Raw genomic sequence first — 20926 nt, 5'->3', positions numbered from 1 at the left:
CTGCAAACGCATGCACAGATACCACACGGTATCTCGATCGTTACAAATACAACATATTTCTGAGATTCATTAAACATTCTCCAACATTTTTCTCCTGTAATTATTTCTTTCCAAATTTTCGGCTGTCTGCCATCAGGTACCTAAATATTTGTATTTAATAAATCATTAACGATAATGATGTGAAACGATAAGATATCTCAAGCTTTACAGTGATGAAGTTTTGAGGATGTCTATGGTAGCCATGATGATGAGTGGGAGATTGTGTTGGCAGCTGGCGCTCCTATAGGCAGAGAAATATTTGTGATGTTTAGGCTACTGAAGAGAGAATAAAACTGAAGGCTCATGGTGTATGTAGGCTGTTTAGGTTTTTATGTTGGTAACGTCACCTAGCGTTCTGTATGAAAACCACTGGCTGTGCTGTGTGCAGTCTGTGGCTGGTTTGCATTGTTGGAATTTGCTATTGTAGTGTTGGGCAGTTGGCTGTTAACAGCGCATAGCGTTGCGCAGTTGGAGGTGAGCCGCCATAGTGGTGGATGTGGGGAGAGAAATGGCGGAGTTTTGAGGGCGGATGATCTGAACGTGTGCCCATCAGAGACAGTAAATTTGTGAGACTGCATGTCATGAACTGATACATATATTATGACTTTTGTACACTATTAAGGTAAATACATTGTTTGTTCTTTATCAAAATCTTTCATTTGCTAATTATGCATATCAGTAGTTAGTGCCTTCAGTAGTTTGAATCTTTTATTTATCTGGCAGTAGTGACGCTCGCTGTATTACAGTAGTTCGAGTAGCGAAGATTTTTGTGAGGTAAGTGATTTGTGAAAGGTATAGGTTAATGTTAGTCAGGGCCATTCTTGGGGATTATTAAAAGTCAGATTGCGTTGCGCTAAAAATATTGTGTGTCAATTTAGTAATGATCAGAATAAGTAAAGAGAGAAATGTCTGAGTACGTTCAGTTTTGCTCAGCTGTTTGAAAATCAAATAACGTAAGGGGTTTACCAGCACAGTAATTCACTAATTTTTTTAAGGGGGCTTTTTATAATGGGAAAACTGTTGCGGCTATGAATATGATGTAAGGGAAAGAGCAGAGAGGATGTGCAAGGATATCGAGATGCAACACTGGGGTGGATGATGGTGAAAGGTCACACCTAGGCACCTGGGGTGGGGGGGGTAGAATCATTGTTAAAAGCAAACACTGGAAAAAAGTGCCTACGGCTACACTTCCTGTCTCTACGATAAAAGAAACATAAGCAAAAGGCCATTTCTAGTAGAATAGGTAATATCCAGGACGAACTGGCGAATCAAAGACTAATCTCAAATTACCTTGAAAGATTATGAAGATTGGGAAGGAGAGGACTTATGTGTAGAAATGCGGACAGCAGCTGTTCTGAGATGTCGAGGAGGGAGAAACGATAAGATTTTTAATGTCGAGGTTTCAGATAAAAGTCAACCAAGGCGAGTTTAGGACTTTCTAGCCAAAATTGCTTCAATATGTTGCATCTTATCTGATTTCGATTAATGTGACTTTACATCCACTTCTAAGAAATTTCTTTTGGATTTTCTTGCTGTCAATAGTTTAGATAGCCTATTCTGTTATGGATAATGTACAGAACGATCCTAATCACTTCAGCGCTGTTCTGAAGGTACTCTATTTACATGTCTGTATCAGTCCTACAATCTTCTCAATGAGTTTTTTGTGTAACCTCCTACTCGTTCCTAATAAATATTCATAGAATTTCAACGTCTGTTCCCGCACGAGTTCTCGGTATGCTTCCACAGATCTATTTTTTCTTTCTCTTCTGTGTACTTTCTGTAGTTTTCTTTGATACGAAGTAATTATCTTAAGATTCTTAAATCTTATAATCTCATGCGTCTGCAGCTCTCCAGTCTTGTCTAATGCAATACTCTTCAAGTCTTAGAGCCCCGTTGGTGTCACTAATGATTTGTAATGACTGTCCTTTGTAGAGCCTATCGTGCATTAGTTGACCTTCATCTTCGGCTGACTCTTTGTCAGGTATGTTAAGCTGAATCCATTCCCGCAGTAACTCGATACTCCTGCTTTATCTATCCCTTTTCTAGTTTCAGTTATCCTTTCTCTGCAAATTCTGTACTCGACAAAGCCCTTCCCTCCATACGTAACTTTCGGACTTGATTTCAAGCTACAAGGATTATTTGGAAAGTAAGATAACAATTGACGCGAGATGGAAACCACAATGAAAATCCAATTAGGCTTTGCACAGATGTGTTGGGACAGTGTCTCTAGCATGCGTGTCGATCGCGCCACGTTGCAGTTCTGAACACACAGTGAGCACATAAATATGCCTAGTGAATAGCGTCTCCCACCAAGTATGGGTGCCTGCTGGGAGATTTCTCTTGATTTCATGCAGCCAACAAAAAGTAATTGTCGTGCATTTCCTTCTTCATGACAGCTTCCGGCAGCACACTGCAGGGACGATGAAGACGCTCCTGCAGCGTTTTCGATGGCATGTCTTTGATCAGCCACCAAACGGCCCGGACGTGGCTCCCTGTGATGTTCATCTCTTTGCTTACACGAACCGATGGCCATGAAGACAAATTTCGGCGAAGTGTAGCTAACTGGCAGAAAGCACAGACGGCTGCCCTCTAAGTCGGTGCGGCGATGATGTAGAGGAGAAGCTGGTAGTTATAGTTAACTGTTTCAAATAAAACATTTTTTACTTTCACAGTGATTACCATTTCGTGACCGATCGGACCTTACTTTCCGATTAACCTGCGTATTTCATGCAGATCCTCCAACAACTATGTGATCGTAAGTATCCGACCACCTGGTTGAAAATGACATTCAAGTTCGTGGCGCCCTCCATCGGTAATGCTGGAATTCAATGTGTTGGCCCACACTTAACCTTGATGACAGCTTCCACTCTCGGAGGCACATGTTCAGTCAAGTGCTGGAAGGTTTCTTGGGGAATGGCAGCCCATTCATCAAGGAGTGAAACACTGTTGTTGTTGTTGTGGTCTTCAGTCCTGAGACTGGTTTGATGCAGCTCTCCATGCTACTCTATCCTGTGCAAGCTTCTTCATCTCCCAGTATCTACTGCAACCTACATCCTTCTGAATCTGCTTAGTGTATTCATCTCTTGGTCTCCCTCTACAATTTTTACCCTCCACACTGCCCTCCAATGCTAAATTTGTCATCCCTTGATGCCTCAAAACATGTCCTACCAACCGATCCCTTCTTCTAGTCAAGTTGTGCCACAAACTTCTCTTCTCCCCAATCCTATTCAATACCTCATCATTAGTTACGTGATCTACCCACCTTATCTTCAGCATTCTTCTGTAGCACCACATTTCGAAAGCTTCTATTCTCTTCTTGTCCAAACTAGTTATCGTCCATGTTTCACTTCCATACATGGCTACACTCCATACAAATACTTTCAGAAACGACTTCCTGACACTTAAATCTATACTCGATGTTAACAAATTCCTCTTCTTGAGAAACGCTTTCCTTGCCATTGCCAGTCTACATTTTATATCCTCTCTACTTCGACCATCAATGGTTATTTTACTCTCTAAATAGCAAAACTCCTTTACTACTTCAAGTGTCTCATTTCCTAATCTAATTCCCTCAGCATCACCCGACTTAATTTGACTACATTCCATTATCCTCGTTTTGCTTTTGTTGATGTTCATCTTATATCCTCCTTTCAAGACACTGTCCATTCCGTTCAACTGTTCTTCCAAGTCCTTTGCTGTCTCTGACAGAATTACAATGTCATCGGCGAACCTCAAAGTTTTTACTTCTTCTCCATGAATTTTAATACCTACTCCGAATTTTTCTTTTGTTTCCTTTACTGCTTGCTCAATATACAGATTGAATAACGTCGGGGAGAGGCTAAAACCCTGTCTTACTCCTTTCCCAACCACTGGTTTCCTTTCATGCCCCTCGACTCTTATAACTGCCATCTGTGTTTTATCCCTGCCACCTTCAGAATTTGAAAGAGAGTATTCCAGTTAACATTGTCAAAAGCTTTCTCTAAGTCTACAAATGCTAGAAATGTAGGTTTGCCTTTTCTTAATCTTTCTTCTAAGATAAGTCGTAAGGTCAGTATTGCCTCACGTGTTCCAACATTTCTACGGAATCCAAACTGATCTTCCCCGAGGTCGGCTTCTACCAGTTTTTCCATTCGTCTGTAAAGAATTCGCGTTAGTATTTTGCAGCTGTGACTTATTAAACTGATAGTTCGGTAATTTTCACATCTGTCAACACCTGTGTTCCTTGGGATTGGAATTATTATATTCTTCTTGAAGTCTGAGGGTATTTCGCCTATCTCATACATCGTGCTCACCAGATGGTAGAGTTTTTTCATGACTGGCTTTCCCGAAGCCATCAGTAGTTCAAATGGAATGTTTTCTACTCCCGGGGCCTTGTTTCGACTCAGGTCTTTCAGTGCTCTGTCAAACTCTTCACGCAGTATCTAAACTAACTAAGGAGAGGTATCGATGTCGATCAGTTAGGCCTGCCACGAAGTCGGCCTTCCAAAACATCCCAAAGATGTTCTATAGGATTCAAGGAAGGGCTTTGTACAGCCCAGTCCATTACAGGGATATTATTGGCGATTAATCACTCTGCCACCGGCCGTGCATTATGAACCGGTGCTCGATCGTGTTGAAAACTGCAATCGCCATCCCCGAATTGCTTTTCAACTGTAGGAAGCAAGAAGGTGCTTAAAACATCAATATAGGTCTGTGCTGTGATATTGCCACGCAAAACAACAAGGGGTGCGAGACCCCTATCTGAAAAACACGACCACACCATGATACCACCGCCTCCGAATTTTACTGTTGGCACTACACACGCTGGCAGACGACGTTAACCGGGCATTCGCTATACCCACACCCTACCATCGGATCGCCACATTGTGCACCGTGACTCGTCACACAACGTTTTTCCACTGTTCAATCGTCCAACGTTTACGCTCCTTACACCAAGCGACGAGTCGTTTGGCATTTACCGGCGTCATGTGTGGCTTTTGAGCAGCCGCTCGACTATGAAATCCAAGTTTTTTTCACCTACTGCCTAACTATCATAGTACAGGGTGATTCAAAAAAGAATACCACAACTTTAAAAATGTGTATTTAATGAAAGAAACATAATATAACCTTCTGTTATACATCATTACAAAGAGTATTTAAAAAGGTTTTTTTTTCACTCAAAAACAAGTTCAGAGATGTTCAATATGGCCCCCTCCAGACACTCGAGCAATATCAACCCGATACTCCAACTCATTCCACACTCTCTGTAGCATATCAGGCGTAACAGTTTGGATAGCTGCTGTTATTTCTCGTTTCAAATCATCAATGGTGGCTGGGAGAGGTGGCCGAAATACCATATCCTTAACATACCCTCATAAGAAAAAATCGCAGGGGGTAAGATCAGGGCTTCTTGGAGGCCAGTGATGAAGTGCCCTGTCACGGGCTGCCTGGTGGCTGATCCATCGCCTCGGGTAGTTGACGTTCAGGTAGTTACGCCTAAGGTGAACGTTTTCTGTGCCATTTCAGCCAATAAAGTTTTTGGTCCCTTTTTCTTCGAAGGTGCTACTGTAACTGGACTACAGTATCTGGAGATGTTAGAGAATTGGCTGTTCCCTCAGCTCGAACTGACGCTGACGCCTAGTCAACAGCGCCTCAAGCGAACAAATGTACAACTAAATGAAACTTTATAGCTCCCTTAATTCGCCGACAGATAGTGCTTAGCTCTGCCTTTTGTCGTTGCAGAGTTTTAAATTCCTAAAATTGTGGTATTCTTTTTGAATCGCCCTGTACTTGCAGGTGGATCCTGATGCAGTTTGGAATTCCTGTACGATGGTCTGGAAATATGTCTGCCTATTACACATTACGACCCTCTTCAACTATCGGTGGTCTCTGTCAGTCAACAGACGAGGTCGGACTGTACGCTTTTGTGCTGTAGGTGTCCCTTCACGTTTCCACTTCACTATCACAATCGAAACAATGGACCTAGGGATGTCTAGGAGTGTGGAAAACTCGCGTACAGACATATGACACAAGTGACGCCCAATCACCTGGCCGCGTTCGAATTCTTTGAGTTCCGTGGAGCGCCCCATTCTGCTCTCACACGATATCTAATGACGACTGAGATCGCTGATATGGAGTATCTGGCAGCACGTGGCCGCACAATGCACATAATATGAAAAATGTATGTTTTTGGGGGTGTCCGGATGCTTTGGTCACATACTGTATGTGGAGTATCCTCAGTTTCAAAATAATAGGAAAAGTTCATTTGCGAGAGCTAAGATTCTCCTGCTGACTTGTATTGTCTTTATTTTTTCTGCTTAGAGCTTTTCTCAGGTTCTCGTAACTTTCTTCAGCACAGTACAACAGACGTCCGTTATCTGTCTTCTGGTCCGTCCTCCCCTCTTTATTTCAAATGTACCTGAGACTTCCCCTAAGACCGCTTTCATATTTTATTTCGCGACTTTCCTCTTTTTGTTATCAATCCCAAATTCCTACAGGATGTTATACAGCTGGTGTCACACAACTGAGCTGGTACTTCCGTGACCAGCAAGATTCCCATATGTGTGCTCAATAGAACATTCGTGGGACCATCTTGGATGTCTACTCCGTTCCAGTGTCAATATCCAGGATATCAGGGACCAATTACAACATTTGTTGGCCAGCTTGCCTCAGAAGAGGGTACAACTGTTTTATGACACCCTTCCAACCAGATTAGTGTATACATTCAGGCCATAAGATGACAGCGTTATACTGATAAACTGGCTCGTACTACAGAGTTCTTTGATTCGTTATTGTAATCACTGGAATAATATCACACAGCCATGAAGTTTCATTCCATTTCTCCTCCCCTTCTGGATACTTCACTGTTTTCTCAGCCAGTGTAGCTATCGTAATTAATTGTTAATATTGTTAGAATTTATCAATAAAAATCGGGCGCAATCCGAAATCTTCTAAATAAGGCGAACTCTTTCTATCGTCCATTTCATGAGACTGTACATGTCATATTGCAAATCCTCGTACAATAATACACACGTATGACGGAAATGGAGGAGAAAGAGCCAGTTACATCCTATCCTATCCCATCTATGGACACTGGCGGCAAAGACGGAGACATTCGCCTGACATTCTTCCAAATAAGTGAATTGTGAAAATAGCCCAGATCCCATCTTGTTGTGGTATACATCTGCCGTACCACGAAGAAAAATGGGTAACATACAAGTCGTTTACAAATTGCCAAAACAGTATCGTTTTCGAGCTCTCACGTCTGATCTCAGACAGAGCAGTTTGTTTCTTTCACCCCCTTACCAGATGACTTTTGAAGATTCGGCTTTCGAAAAGATTCGATCCGAAAAACTTCTACCCCTACATACATGTTCCGTATTCCACCGAAAGGCGCATGGCGACGAGTACTGTGTACCGCTAATAGTCATGTCCTTTCCTGGTCCACTCGCAAATGGAGCGAGGGAAAAACGTTTATCCATATGCCTCTGGACGAGCCCTAATTTCTCTTGTCTTGTTCTCGCGGCCCTTTCGCGAAATGTACTTTGTAGGCTCAGAATCGTTCTACAGTCAGGTGGAAATTCCGGTTCTCTCAATTTTCTCCAATAGTCATAGCAATGAATCAGGAAAAAATATATCCGATAGATACATTATAGTTATAGTGGCTTATACATTTACTAGCGTTGGGCCGTTTCTGCGTAGCTGTTCTTGAATAATATCAAATACATACGTAGAAAATGTTGTCCAGTAGAACAAAATACAACAGGTTTCAAATTAAACCAGACTCCAAGGACGAACGTCTATGGGGACAATGGTAAGGTAATGTGTGAGTGGTCCAGTATTTCTGATGTTATCTTATCGCGAAATAATCTGAAATCATTCTGCACAAAATCAAAGCTCCCAGGCAACCTTTCTGTGTTAAGTCGAGGATACTCCGTGTCCCACTGACATTTCCCTCTGTCCCTGCTGCAATCGCGAATGCTGCTCGGCAAGAACGATCGTTGGTAAGCCTCCCTGTACCCTCTAATTCCTCCGATTTTATGACATCGTCACTTCGCGAGATGCAAGTGGATGGGAGTAATACCCTGCTTGACTCCGTGGACAAAGGATCTCTGTGTTCACTGCAGATTCAAGGGCTACCCTCATCAGTCAGTTCTTATTACACATTTAATAGAATATCACACGAATCCCTCCCCATGGTAAAATGTGCTCATAACGTCGGTTTTCCCGTCTAAAGCTAGTAAGGTGACATCTCCCCCGATGACCAAATCATGTTAAGGGGCTCCAGAAAGGCTCAAAATCATGAAAAGTTCAATTTTTACATTTTTGCGTTTTCTGAATCTGCAGACTATTACCTTTTAATAGATATATAATTTATTCAATTCCGAAGACTACAACTATTTTTAAATTTTTTTTGAAATGTGTTCTACATGGGCGTGACTCACTGTGGCGCTGTTAAACTGCTGTCAAATGGTGTTATTATTAACGTCCGTGTTCATCAGGTACATTTTAGTGATGTGAGATAAAGTATGTGTTGTGGCTAACCTGTGATGGTTCAATATATATCGCTGGTGTGCTTGTCGATTGTTTCATGTTTATTTACTCTGTCGTTATCTCGAAAATATTCGTAATTAATTCTGTTTCTTGAGTCTCTGTTTTGTTGAAGTATAATAATGAGTAAAAGTAAAGTTATTAGAAATCCTCTGAAGGCTTTTAAGAAAAGGAGAAATGTTGGAAAGCCAAAGGTATGTGTTATTACTGTAAATAATAACATTCTAACATGGTACGAGCGATGCTTGCTTTAGACAAGGAACGCCTTCGGGCTGCAGACAGGGCTGTAAAGAGTCTAGAAATACAAGCAAGAGTAAACAGGAGGAGGAACAAGAGGAAGCTGGAGGAGGAGTTTGCAGAGGATGAAGGTAATCCATCCTATGGACCTGGAATGCACTAAAAAGTTAATCCAATCTTTGTCGCTCGATTCCCAAAACTTTTATTTTCTCATACTAATTACATGTTTTCTAAGGATCTTCCAAACATATTTGTTTCAAACTTTCAGTAAATGTTACACAGTACCGTCTGCATAGTTTAACACAGCCTTTTTCCAAAAAACTGTATATTTTTGAATATATAAATAAAAAATTGCAAAAAACTGTTGTGAATTTTCATTACAATTAAAAAAAATCATCTTTAATAACTGAACTAAAATTTTGTAAAATCCCTGTGTTAAGTTGTAGCCCATATTCCAATAAATAATCTGTAAAAAGTTCAACTTCCTACCTCAAATACTTTGTGAGGAAAGATGTAATTTATAAGCGTTATTTTAACATTGCAAGTATAGGGCGTTCCGGAGCCCCTTAAGGAAATCTACGCATGACGTTCTGTTTTCCTGTGAAGTATCCTACTCTATCAGCAGCCCCTGGGCAAGTAGTGTTCAAAAGCATCCGATTACCACGTGTGGCTCACCATTGACGCCTATTTCCTCTCAATGGTTTCTCATATAGAATCAGTACCTCTGAAGCTTACTGTCCTTCAGATTTTTTCGCATGTAGAATCTGTTATTACATTGGACCTAGCTCTTTACATGGGAGAGCGGTGTGCTGACCACATGCCCCTCCATATCTGCGTCCAGTGACGCCTGTGGGCTGAGGATGACACGGTGGCCGGTTGACACCATTGGGCCTTCCAAGGCCTGTTCGAACGGAGCTATGTTTAATTCTTTACAGCAATAAATACGCCTCTGCTGCCAGCCTATTACTGTGAAAGGTATTCCAGTGGAAATTAGATGTTTCGCTGCTCTCCATTCCAGGTTCCAGGCAACTTTCTGCTGCTAAATGGTGTTAAATAACGAAATGATCAGCAACCAGTTGCATAAAAGAAATTTAATTTATTTACCGATTTCGGGCACTTAGACATCTTCCTCAGAAGGTTATACCTATACCATCATTTGCGAGTGTCAACAATGAGATGCATTCAGCAAAATGCCCTGTGTCATAAAAAATATACAGGAGCAATAAGTAATACAATACTGAGTCCTTTGGATTGAATGGATTCAGTATTGTATTACTTATTACTCCTGTATACTTTTTAGGACCATGGCATTATGCTGTATGCATCTTATTGTTGACATTCGGAAATAATGCGATAGGTATAATCTTCTGAAGAAGGGCATAAGTGCCCGAAACCGGTAAAGAAATTAAATTTCTTTTATGCAAATGGTTGCAAATTATTTTGTTATGTAAGACTACAGTTAGTTTTCGTATGTTTGCTTCTAAACGTCCTGTGTCATATATTGATATTTATCGCATGCACTGCACATTATTTAAGTAGCGACTAATGTAATGTGATGTCTTAAACCATTTAACCCTTACCGTGAACATGGTCCAAGACCGAAACCGGTTGATATTTAGTTTTAAAATAAAAGCAGCTGATGGTCAAATATGCATTTTATACATTACCTGACAGCTGTTGGTAGTCACAATCCAAAAATATTTAAAATACTAAATGGTGGTTTTTATCGTTAACGAGAGAGACTGATCCTGAAGTGTTACAGTGCACACTCCGAAAGTTCCTAATAACATGCTAGCATTTTGTGTTTCTCCCCTGAAAAGAAGACCGTTCCGCATTGCAATAAATTTTACTTATACCATTATATCGAAAACAGAACCTGACAATTAGTAGCCTGTAGAGAGACCGGAGCGGAAGGCCCCCCTAACTTTTAGAGCAAATTTTGGAAGTCTCAGTGAAGAAAACATTGTTAACAAAAATTAGAAACCGTTTGTTGAAACATTTTTGTGATAAAATTTGGAAACGAAGATAACACGAAACAATATATTTCGTTTGTTATATCAGTAAACTAAGTAACTGCCCTTAAGTCCGCTCCGCTCCGTGCACGGGGAGGAATGGACTCTGTTTATTTTTTCTTTTACTTTTTTTTCGAAGACACTTCTTACAAGTAAGCTGGGCTTCATTGTCCTCAGTATCTACAACAACACAAGAGTTATGTACCCACCACTTGCACTGCTTCCTGAAACTGACGTCCTGATGATGAGCCAGAAATCCATGGTGCCAGTTTCTCCAGCCATTTTGGTTTGGATGTAGAATGGGCGCAGCCATCCTGGAGTTGATACGCTAATCTTCGCACTTCTTTCATAATCATACCAAAACGATACTGTTGAAGATCCTTAAGATTTTTTTACAAGTCCTAACTCTTGCTCCTCATTGAAAACACACTGATATTTTCCGCAGATTTTGTCAGTTGTTGGAGAGGGATTGTCCTTTTTCACTTTTACACATCGATTTAAAGTAGTCAAAGGCACGATAAATTGTTTGGATGCTATTTCGTGCCATCGTTTTATTAATTTATTCCACGTTTTTCATGGACCAATTTTGTCTCTGTTTTCCGTACGTAATGAAAAACCATCTACAAACGAGTAAGGCAAACCATGAGGTAGAATTCGTCAAATAAAAAATAACATGTGACCGGGAAGCAACGGACTAGACTGGTAGACCATTTCACCCCAAACGCATATCTTTTGAGAAAATGTTCAGTAACCACAGTAAATAATTTTTTTTCCAACCTCAATATACACAAAGATAGCTAAGAGGATGCTAATTTAGGTAAAATAAACGTTGATTGTGAAGAAACAAATATGATATGCTTACCTTTGTTGGATGTGGTCCAGAAAGGTATAACAGAACAGTTAATTCGTTCACTTTTATATGCAGATTATACACTGGCGCGCGACAACATATGCATCGTTAATGAACCATAGGAGATACTAGACATTAGACGACCGAGGCCGTTGTGATCCGGTAGTCTATTCCGCCCCGGTCTCCCGGTCGCTACAGATCAATATTCTTAACATCGAGTTGATGCAGAATTCTAGAACATATACTGAGTTCCAATATATTAAATTTTCTAGAGACAGAAGAGTTTAAGTCCACGGATTAGCAAGGGTTTAGAAAGCATCGCTTATGTGTAACTAATCTTGGCCTTTTCTCACATGATACACTCCTGGAAATTGAAATAAGAACACCGTGAATTCATTGTCCCAGGAAGGGGAAACTTTATTGACACATTCCTGGGGTCAGATACATCACATGATCACACTGACAGAACCACAGGCACATAGACACAGGCAACAGAGCATGCACAATGTCGGCACTAGTACAGTGTATATCCACCTTTCGCAGCAATGCAGGCTGCTATTCTCCCATGGAGACGATCGTAGAGATGCTGGATGTAGTCCTGTGGAACGGCTTGCCATGCCATTTCCACCTGGCGCCTCAGTTGGACCAGCGTTCGTGCTGGACGTGCAGACCGCGTGAGACGACGCTTCATCCAGTCCCAAACATGCTCAATGGGGGACAGATCCGGAGATCTTGCTGGCCAGGGTAGTTGACTTACACCTTCTAGAGCACGTTGGGTGGCACGGGATATATGCGGACGTGCATTGTCCTGTTGGAACATCAAGTTCTCTTGCCGGTCTAGGAATGGTAGAACGATGGGTTCGATGACGGTTTGGATGTACCGTGCACTATTCAGTGTCCCCTCGACGATCACCAGTGGTGTACGGCCAGTGTAGGAGATCGCTCCCCACACCATGATGCCGGGTGTTGGCCCTGTGTGCCTCGGTCGTATGCAGTCCTGATTGTGGCGCTCACCTGCACGGCGCCAAACACGCATACGACCATCATTGGCACCAAGGCAGAAGCGACTCTCATGGCTGAAGACGACACGTCTCCATTCGTCCCTCCATTCACGCCTGTCGCGACACCACTGGAGGCGGGCTGCACGATGTTGGGGCGTGAGCGGAAGACGGCCTAACGGTGTGCGGGACCGTAGCCCAGCTTCATGGAGACGGTTGCGAATGGTCCTCGCCGATACCCCAGGAGCAACAGTGTCCCTAATTTGCTGGGAAGTGGCGGTGCGGTCCCCTACGGTACTGCGTAGGATCCTACGGTCTTGGCGTGCATCCGTGCGTCGCTGCGGTCCGGTCCCAGGTCGACGGGCACGTGCACCTTCCGCCGACCACTGGCGACAACATCGATGTGCTGTGGAGACCTCACGCCCCACGTGTTGAGCAATTCGGCGGTACGTCCACCCGGCCTCCCGCATGCCCACTATACGCCCTCGCTCAAAGTCCGTCAACTGCACATACGGTTCACGTCCACGCTGTCGCGGCATGCTACCAGTGTTAAAGACTGCGATGGAGCTCCGTATGCCACGGCAAACTGGCTGACACTGACGGCGGCGGTGCACAAATGCTGCGCAGCTAGCGCCGTTCGACGGCCAACACCGCGGTTCCTGGTGTGTCCGCTGTGCCGTGCGTGTGATCATAGCTTGTACAGCCCTCTCGCAGTGTCCGGAGCAAGTATGGTGGGTCTGACACACCGGTGTCAATGTGTTCTTTTTTCCATTTCCAGGAGTGTATATTGCCAACTATGGATGAAGAGCTACGTGTAGATTCCATATTTCTAGATTTCCGAAAGGCATTTGAAAGGCATTCAACACGATACCCCACAGTAGACTCTTAACGAAGACACGAGCATACAGAATATGTTCCGAGGTATGTGAATGGCTCGAAGGCTTCTTTAAGTAATAGAACGCAGTACGTTGTCCTCGATAGCGAGTGTTCAAGAGAAACAAGAATCGTCAGGAGTTCCCAAGGGAAGTGTGATAGGACCACTATTATTTTTATACACATAAATGGTTTGGCGCATGGGATGGACCAGAAATCTGCGATCGTTTGCTGATGATGCTGTGGTGTCTAGGAAGGTGTCGAAGACGAGTGAGTGTAGCATGATATGACTTAGAAAAAATTTCTAGTTGTTGTAATGAATGGCAGCTGGCTTTAAATGTAGAAAATGTAAGTTAATGTGAATGAGTAGGAAAACCAAATGCGTATTTTTCGGATACAACATTAGCAGTGTCCTGCTGATACACTAACGTCTTTTGAATATCTGGGTGTAACGTTGCAAAGTGATATGTGATCGAACGACCATGTGATGAATGTGGTAGGGAAGGCGAATGGTCTTCTTCAGTTTCTTGCCAGAATTTTAGGGAAGTGTGGTTCATATATAAAGGAGATCGCATATAGTGCCACCTGTTTTTGAGTATTGCTCGAGTGTTTGGGATCTGCATCATCTGATTAAAGGAAGGCATCGAAGCGCCCGCATCTCGTGGTCGTGCGGTAGCGTTCTCGCTTCCCACGCCCGGGTTACCGGGTTCGATTCCCTTCGGGGTCAGGGATTTTCTCTGCCTCGTGATGGCTGGGTGTTGTGTGCTGTCCTTAGGTTAGTTAGGTTTAAGTAGTTCTAAGTTCTAGGGGACTGATGACCGTAGCAGTTAAGTCCCATAGTGCTCAGAGCCATTTGAACCATTTGAAGGCATCGAAGCAGATCAGAGGGGGGCTGCTAGATTTGTTGCCGGTAGATCCGGACAACACACGAATTTGTGGAAATGCTTCGAAAAGCGAAATAGGAAACCCTGGAGGGGAGCGACGTTCTTTTCCAGGAACACTACTGAAAAAATTTAGAGAACCGACATTGGAAGCTGACTGCAGGACGATTCTACTGCCATCAACGTAGATTTCGAGTAAGGGCCACGAAGATATGATAGAGAAATTAGGGCTCATATGTAGGCATATAGACAGTCGTTTTCCCTCACTCTGTCTACGAGTGGAGCACGGAAGGAAACGAGTAGTAGGGCCTAGTGGTACAGGATACCTTCCGTAGGATGGCTTGCCTAGTATGTATGTAGATGTAGAATAAAAATATCAAAAGACTTAAAAGTTGGACAAACTAGATACTTTTTTAATTGTATCTCTTCTAAAAGAAACAATATAACAATAAGAGAGTGAAACGAAGTCGCTCTTGAGCTATTCGAACTCGCGGGCCTCGCCAACAGAGAGCGTCATTTTTCGCAGCTCACGAGTTGTCGCTGGTCGCGTGCCGCATACAGTAGCGGCGGAGCCGCGATGGGAACCGCATGGCTGCCATTGTGCGGTCTGAGCAAACAGTGCGGTGCGTGCTGCAGCGGCAGCCGCGGACACACGCCACAAAAAGACTGCGCGCCGGGGAGCGTGCACCGTGGGGTCGCCGATTTAAATAGCGACTCGCCCTGGTGCCCCGCGAGTGGGTCTCAGCGTCGTGAGGGGAGAGGCCGACACTACCCACTCCCCTTAAAAATAGGCTCAATGATAGATTTCTGTAATATTGCAACGTTTCTCTGCAGAAAAGCGAAAATTCGGCCCTACAGTATCAATTATTACAAAATAATAAAGTATTCTGAAATTTCCGTTTCACTGGTGAGTACACTGTTTTATTATTAAAACAGAATTTCCAAAAAAGTAACACACTGACATGTGGTGGACTTGCTTCTTGACGAAAATTATCGTACATAGTTATTATTGTAAGAAGTTACTATGGTGGGCTTAAGAACCAATTACCTTCGTTCAAATTATAGTATAACTTTCCTGCCGTTTACGCCAGCTACGCTTGATAATTGTTATTGACCGAAACTATTAGCGAATTGTGCAAAATAAATGACAGCTGAAGCTTTCATCACGAATTTTAACACAAAAAGGACAGTTGACTCCAGTTAGATTCGAACGCTCGTCCTTTAGTTTCGGAGATCGTCAGCTTATCCACTTAGGCATTGGAACAGGTGTCAAAAACTCTTCGTTAGAGTAATTCTACCGACGTGACGTTCTTATATTTCAACCGTTTCTACGTGCTTCAATAATGATTTTCAAAAGAAATGAAACGATGAGTTAAACAGCAACGAATCTCTCCATATACTGTATCCTAACAATGTATTGGTTTTATTTGACCATGTAACCAAGCTGAAGCTCCACAAACCGCTAGAGTTGTGGACGCTGGCACTTCTAAACTCAACCATGCGCAATACTGCGCAATGCTCTGTTCTTCGACTCTAAATTGTTCGGGCCGGGATTTTTTTTTTTTTTCTCCTCATTGCACAACCGAACATTGGTCGGTACAAGGTTGTGGCGCGTCGACTGCTCGAGTGGCTCCTAGGAAAAACCCTAGTACTTCAGCCATTGGATTTGTAGTCAGGACTAGAAGAATTCAGACACCTTCCGGTTATCTCGATTAAGGTTTACAATGATTTCTCAGATCTCATTCCGGTTCCTTTGAAAACGCCACAGGATTTTCCCAATACAAGTTTCTGTTATGTCCTTAACATCCTTGCCGTCGACAGAACGTGAAAACCCCTTCGCTGTTACTATTTTCGTGCTCATTATGAGATGAAGGCTGTGAGAAAGGTACAGCGAATCTTACAGATAGGCCCCCAACTGTGGACTACGTCAAGACACGACTCCGCATCATTGCCTTTCACCTATATTGTTCTTACTAGTTGATTCATCCAGCCAACCTTTTTGTCTTGCACATATGAGACGACTCCTAGTGTTTTTCATACAGCTGTCCATAGTAACAAATCAATATGGGCTCCGATTGTTTAATTCAGAATACCTTGAAGACGTACCATTGTAACAATAATTTCGGGAAAGTAGTTCTGTCATATGCAACAAAGTATAAATGAGGCTGAAGTTTGATGAAACTTGACGTTTCATTAAACCACCTCCAGATGTGGTTAATCTATCAAAATGAGCTAAATCAATAGGACTTTCAAATTTAGTGATTTGAGAATATATATACACTACTGTCCATTAAAATTTCTACACCAGGAAGAAATGCAGATGATAAACGGGTAGTCATTAGACAAATATATTATGCTAGAACTGATATGTGATTACATTTTCACGCAATTTGGGTGCATAGATCTTGAGAAATCAGTACCCAGAACAACCACCTCTGGCCGTAATAACGGTCTTGATACGCCTGGGCATTGAGTCAAACAGAGCTTGGATGGCGTGTACAGGTACAGCTGCCCATGCAGCTTCAACACGATACCACAGTTCATCAAGAGTAGTGACTGGCGTATTGTGACGAACCAGTTGCTCGGCCAACATTGACCAGACGTTTACAATTGGTGAGACATCTGGAGAATGTGCTGGCCAGGGCAGCAGTTGAACATTTTCTGTATCCATAAATGCCTGTACAGGACCTGCCACATGCGGTCGTGCATTATCCTGCTGAAATGTAGGGATTCACAAGTATCGAGTGAAGGGTAGAGCCACGGGTCGTAACACATCTGAAATGTAACGTCCACTCTTCAAAGTGCCGTCATAGAGAACAAGAGATGAGCGAGACGTGTAACCAATGGCACCCCATACCATCACGCCGGGTGATATGCCAGTATGGCAATGACGAATACACGCTTCCAATGTGCGTTCACCGCGATGTCGCCAAACACGGATGTGACCATCATGATGCTGTAAACAAAACCTGGATTCATCCGAAAAAATTACGTTTTGCTATTCGTGCACCCAGGTTTGTCGTTGAGTACACCATCGCTGGCACTCCTGTCTGTGTGCAGCGTCAAGGGTAACAGCAGCCATGGTCTCCGAGTTGATAGTCCATGCTGCTGCAAACGTCGTCGAACTGTTTGTGCAGATGGTTGTTGTCTTGAGAAAGTCCCCATCTGTTGACTCAGGGATCGAGACGTGGCTGCACGATCCGTTACAGCCATGCAGATAAGGTGCCTGTCATCTCGACTACTAGTGATACGAGGCCGTTGGGATCCAGCACGGCGTTCCGTATTACCCTCCTGAACCCATCGATTCCATATTCTGCTAACAGTCATTGGATCTCGATCAACGCTAGCAGCAATGTCGCGAGACGATAAACGGCAATTGCGATAGGCTACAATCCGACCTTTTTCAAAGTCGGAAACGTGATGGTACGCATTTCCCCTCCTTACACGAGACATCACAACGTTTCACCAGGCAACGCCGGTCAACTGCTGTTTGTGTATGAGAAGTCGGTTGGAAACTTTCCTCATGTCAGCACGTGTAGGTGTCGCCACCGGCGCCAACCTTGTGTGAATACTCTGAAAAGCTACTCATTTGCATATTACAGCATCTTCTTCCTGTCGGTTAAATTTCGCGTCTGTAGCACGTCATCTTCGTGGTGTAGCAATTTTAATGGCCAGTAGTATATATATATATATATATATATATATATATATATATATATATATATATAGTGCTTCCGGAAGAATGGGCATTATTCAGGGATATGATAGGTACGATCATTGAAGCAAAAAGTCTACTAATCCTGGACTCTAAATTCATATCTTAACAGGCATATGCACTTGTTCAGTAGAATAGACGTGTTTCACAGTAGCAAAAGTGGTTAAGTTGAGACAAACGTTTCAATACTTTTTTAACAGTTCTAACTACAATGTACACAGGTAATTGTTTTCTAGTGCGTCTTTTTTCGAGCATTAGCTAAGCGATCAAAGTCTAATCTCCGTCATGTATGAGTGGAGTAATATCGACAGACGAATATGGGGCAACGTCGACAGGGTATCGATATTTCCCCATGCTCTAAACATCAGTAGAAAAGTTATTTACACTAAACTACGGTCTTACATCTAATTTCAGATGGGGAGTACAAGAAGATGAAATTCAGAGAGAGCTAAATGGGCTGAAGAAATCTTGGAAAAGAAAGGACGTTTAGTGAAATCAAACAGATCACTGAGCAACGTATCAAAGAGGCTGAACACACTAAAAATTACTCTTTATGATAGATTAAAAGCAAATTCCAACATATTTTTACTGCTGAACAAGAACAAGAATAATTTAACGTTGCGCATGCATTGGCACAATATTTTTCTGTAGCATTTGCCTGGTTGAGTTGTGGCGAACTGCCTATGGCCTTGTCCAAAAACTAGGCCATATGCACAATTTCAATAAAATTACCAAAAAGGCTGGAGACAACTGTGTTTCTGGTTTTAAAGAGATAAATCCCAAAACAAGCAAAGAAAACCATTAAACAACAATCAGCAGAGATCTACGTTTCAATAAATCTGAAGTTGGTTTATTTTTTCGCAGCTTGAACACCATTTTCGGAAAACATGCTGCTTGCATTTTAACATAAATGCGTTACTTTCTTAGAACAGGATTTTATTCCGATGCTACTATGGCTCCAGTACACTAGGACATGTTTTTATAAAACAGATCTGAAGAATGTTATTATAGACCGAAACCGGTAGTCTGATGACAAAAAAAATTGTTACCATAGACGTAAAGGAAATTTATTCTATATGCGGGTCTGTTTTATTCGCAACCATGTCGCAGCTTGTGAAACTGTCAGTATTATATATCAAAGTATGTAATGCTTTGTTCTAGGACACTACAAAACACACACAGATTACTGCAGTCCCTTCAAGAAGGTTATCCATGGTGAGAGTTCCGTCTCGGAAATGTTACCATCCTAGGGGACGCAAAGTCACTTCCAGTTCCCAAGTCGCCAGGTGTGCACATCTTAATAAACCACAAACGGCTATAGGCATTTAAAAATAAAAAAAATTAAAGAAAAGTTACACGGCAAAACACTATCGATCAAAGTTCTCTCCTTCAAAAGTTAAATAATTGTTAACAACTCTCAGGAGTTAATTTGAAGTAGCATATGGTGTTATGCTTCTTTTCATATACTGAAATCGTGTTAATTTGTACTGTGTGACCACTGGTCGGTACTTGCCAATAGAAGTAGAAAGTCGTCTTCATTGAAACTACTGCCTACACATGTAATCTAACAGTGGGTGGCACTCATTGAGTAACTGTTGAACAACAGCCTTCATCAAATTAATTTCATAATAACTACTGCGAATAAGCACCATATTTGAGCATTTGTGCATTGTGAGGTGTAGAAGAATACTGATGATCATTAGTTTTCTGCTGTATCAGCAGGTCCTTTGCCTCTCCATTTTCTGCGATCCATTGCTTGCTTCTTAAGGCTGCTGTATGTTGTACCGTCCATCATGTCATCTAGTATCTGGAATCTCTTCCTTCCTCGTTTCCTTTTCCCTTCTACATAACCTTCTAAAACTGTTTTTATCAGTCCGTCATTCTTTCTTAATATATCCCTAATCCAATTTCTTTTCCTTCTTTTTATTAATCTGTAACTGTCTTTTCTCTCCCACTCTTCTCAGTACCTCTTCGTTTTTTACTCTGGCCATCCAACTTATTCTTTCCATCCTCCGCCATGTCCACATCTCAAAAGTATCCAGTCTTTCTCTGTCCTTCTTCCTCAAAGTCCATGCTTCAACACCATACAGAAGAACACTCCATACAAAACATTTTATGAGTCTTTTCCTCAGTTCTCTGTCCAGACTGCTGCAGAAAATTCTCCTTTTCTTATAAAATGCCTCTTTTGCCATTGCTATCCTTGTTTTTATTTCTGTGCTGCACTTCAAGTCGGTGTCTATCCTTGTCTATCCTGTTTCCAAGATACTTAAAATTTTGCACCATATTTCTCCATTCAGTATAATTTTTATTTATTTATTTCCTCCTAGTGCCAATATTTTTGTTTTCTTTGTGTTCATTTTCATTCCATAATTTTTTTCCCGTTAGCTTCAACGGTGTCCACTAAACCCTATAATTATTTTTCCCCTGTAGCTAGAAGGACCATGTCATCAGCGAACCTCAAACACCCTACTCTCCTTCCTCCAAATTCTACCCGTTTGTCATCTAACAAGCATTGGTCAATCATATTTTCCAAGTAGAGGTTGAAAAGGGTAGGTGATAGATAGCATCCTTGCCTTACTTCTTTTCCTAGTCCGATCCAGTTTGTACTTTCTCCTCTCACTTTTAATGATTCTTTTTGATTCAGATAGGAGAATTCTATCTGAATATTCAGAAGAATGTTGAACAGAGTGTCAAAATCACCAATATTCGCACTTTTTTTGTATCTCATAAGCAAATGATACTGCTGGTTTCTACCTGACACTTGAATCCTTCCCTAAGGACATGGTGGGTAA

The sequence above is a fragment of the Schistocerca cancellata genome, chromosome 1 (genome assembly GCF_023864275.1).
Source record: "Schistocerca cancellata isolate TAMUIC-IGC-003103 chromosome 1, iqSchCanc2.1, whole genome shotgun sequence".
Taxonomy (NCBI): domain Eukaryota; kingdom Metazoa; phylum Arthropoda; class Insecta; order Orthoptera; family Acrididae; genus Schistocerca; species Schistocerca cancellata.
Note: the sequence above shows the minus strand (reverse complement) of the source record.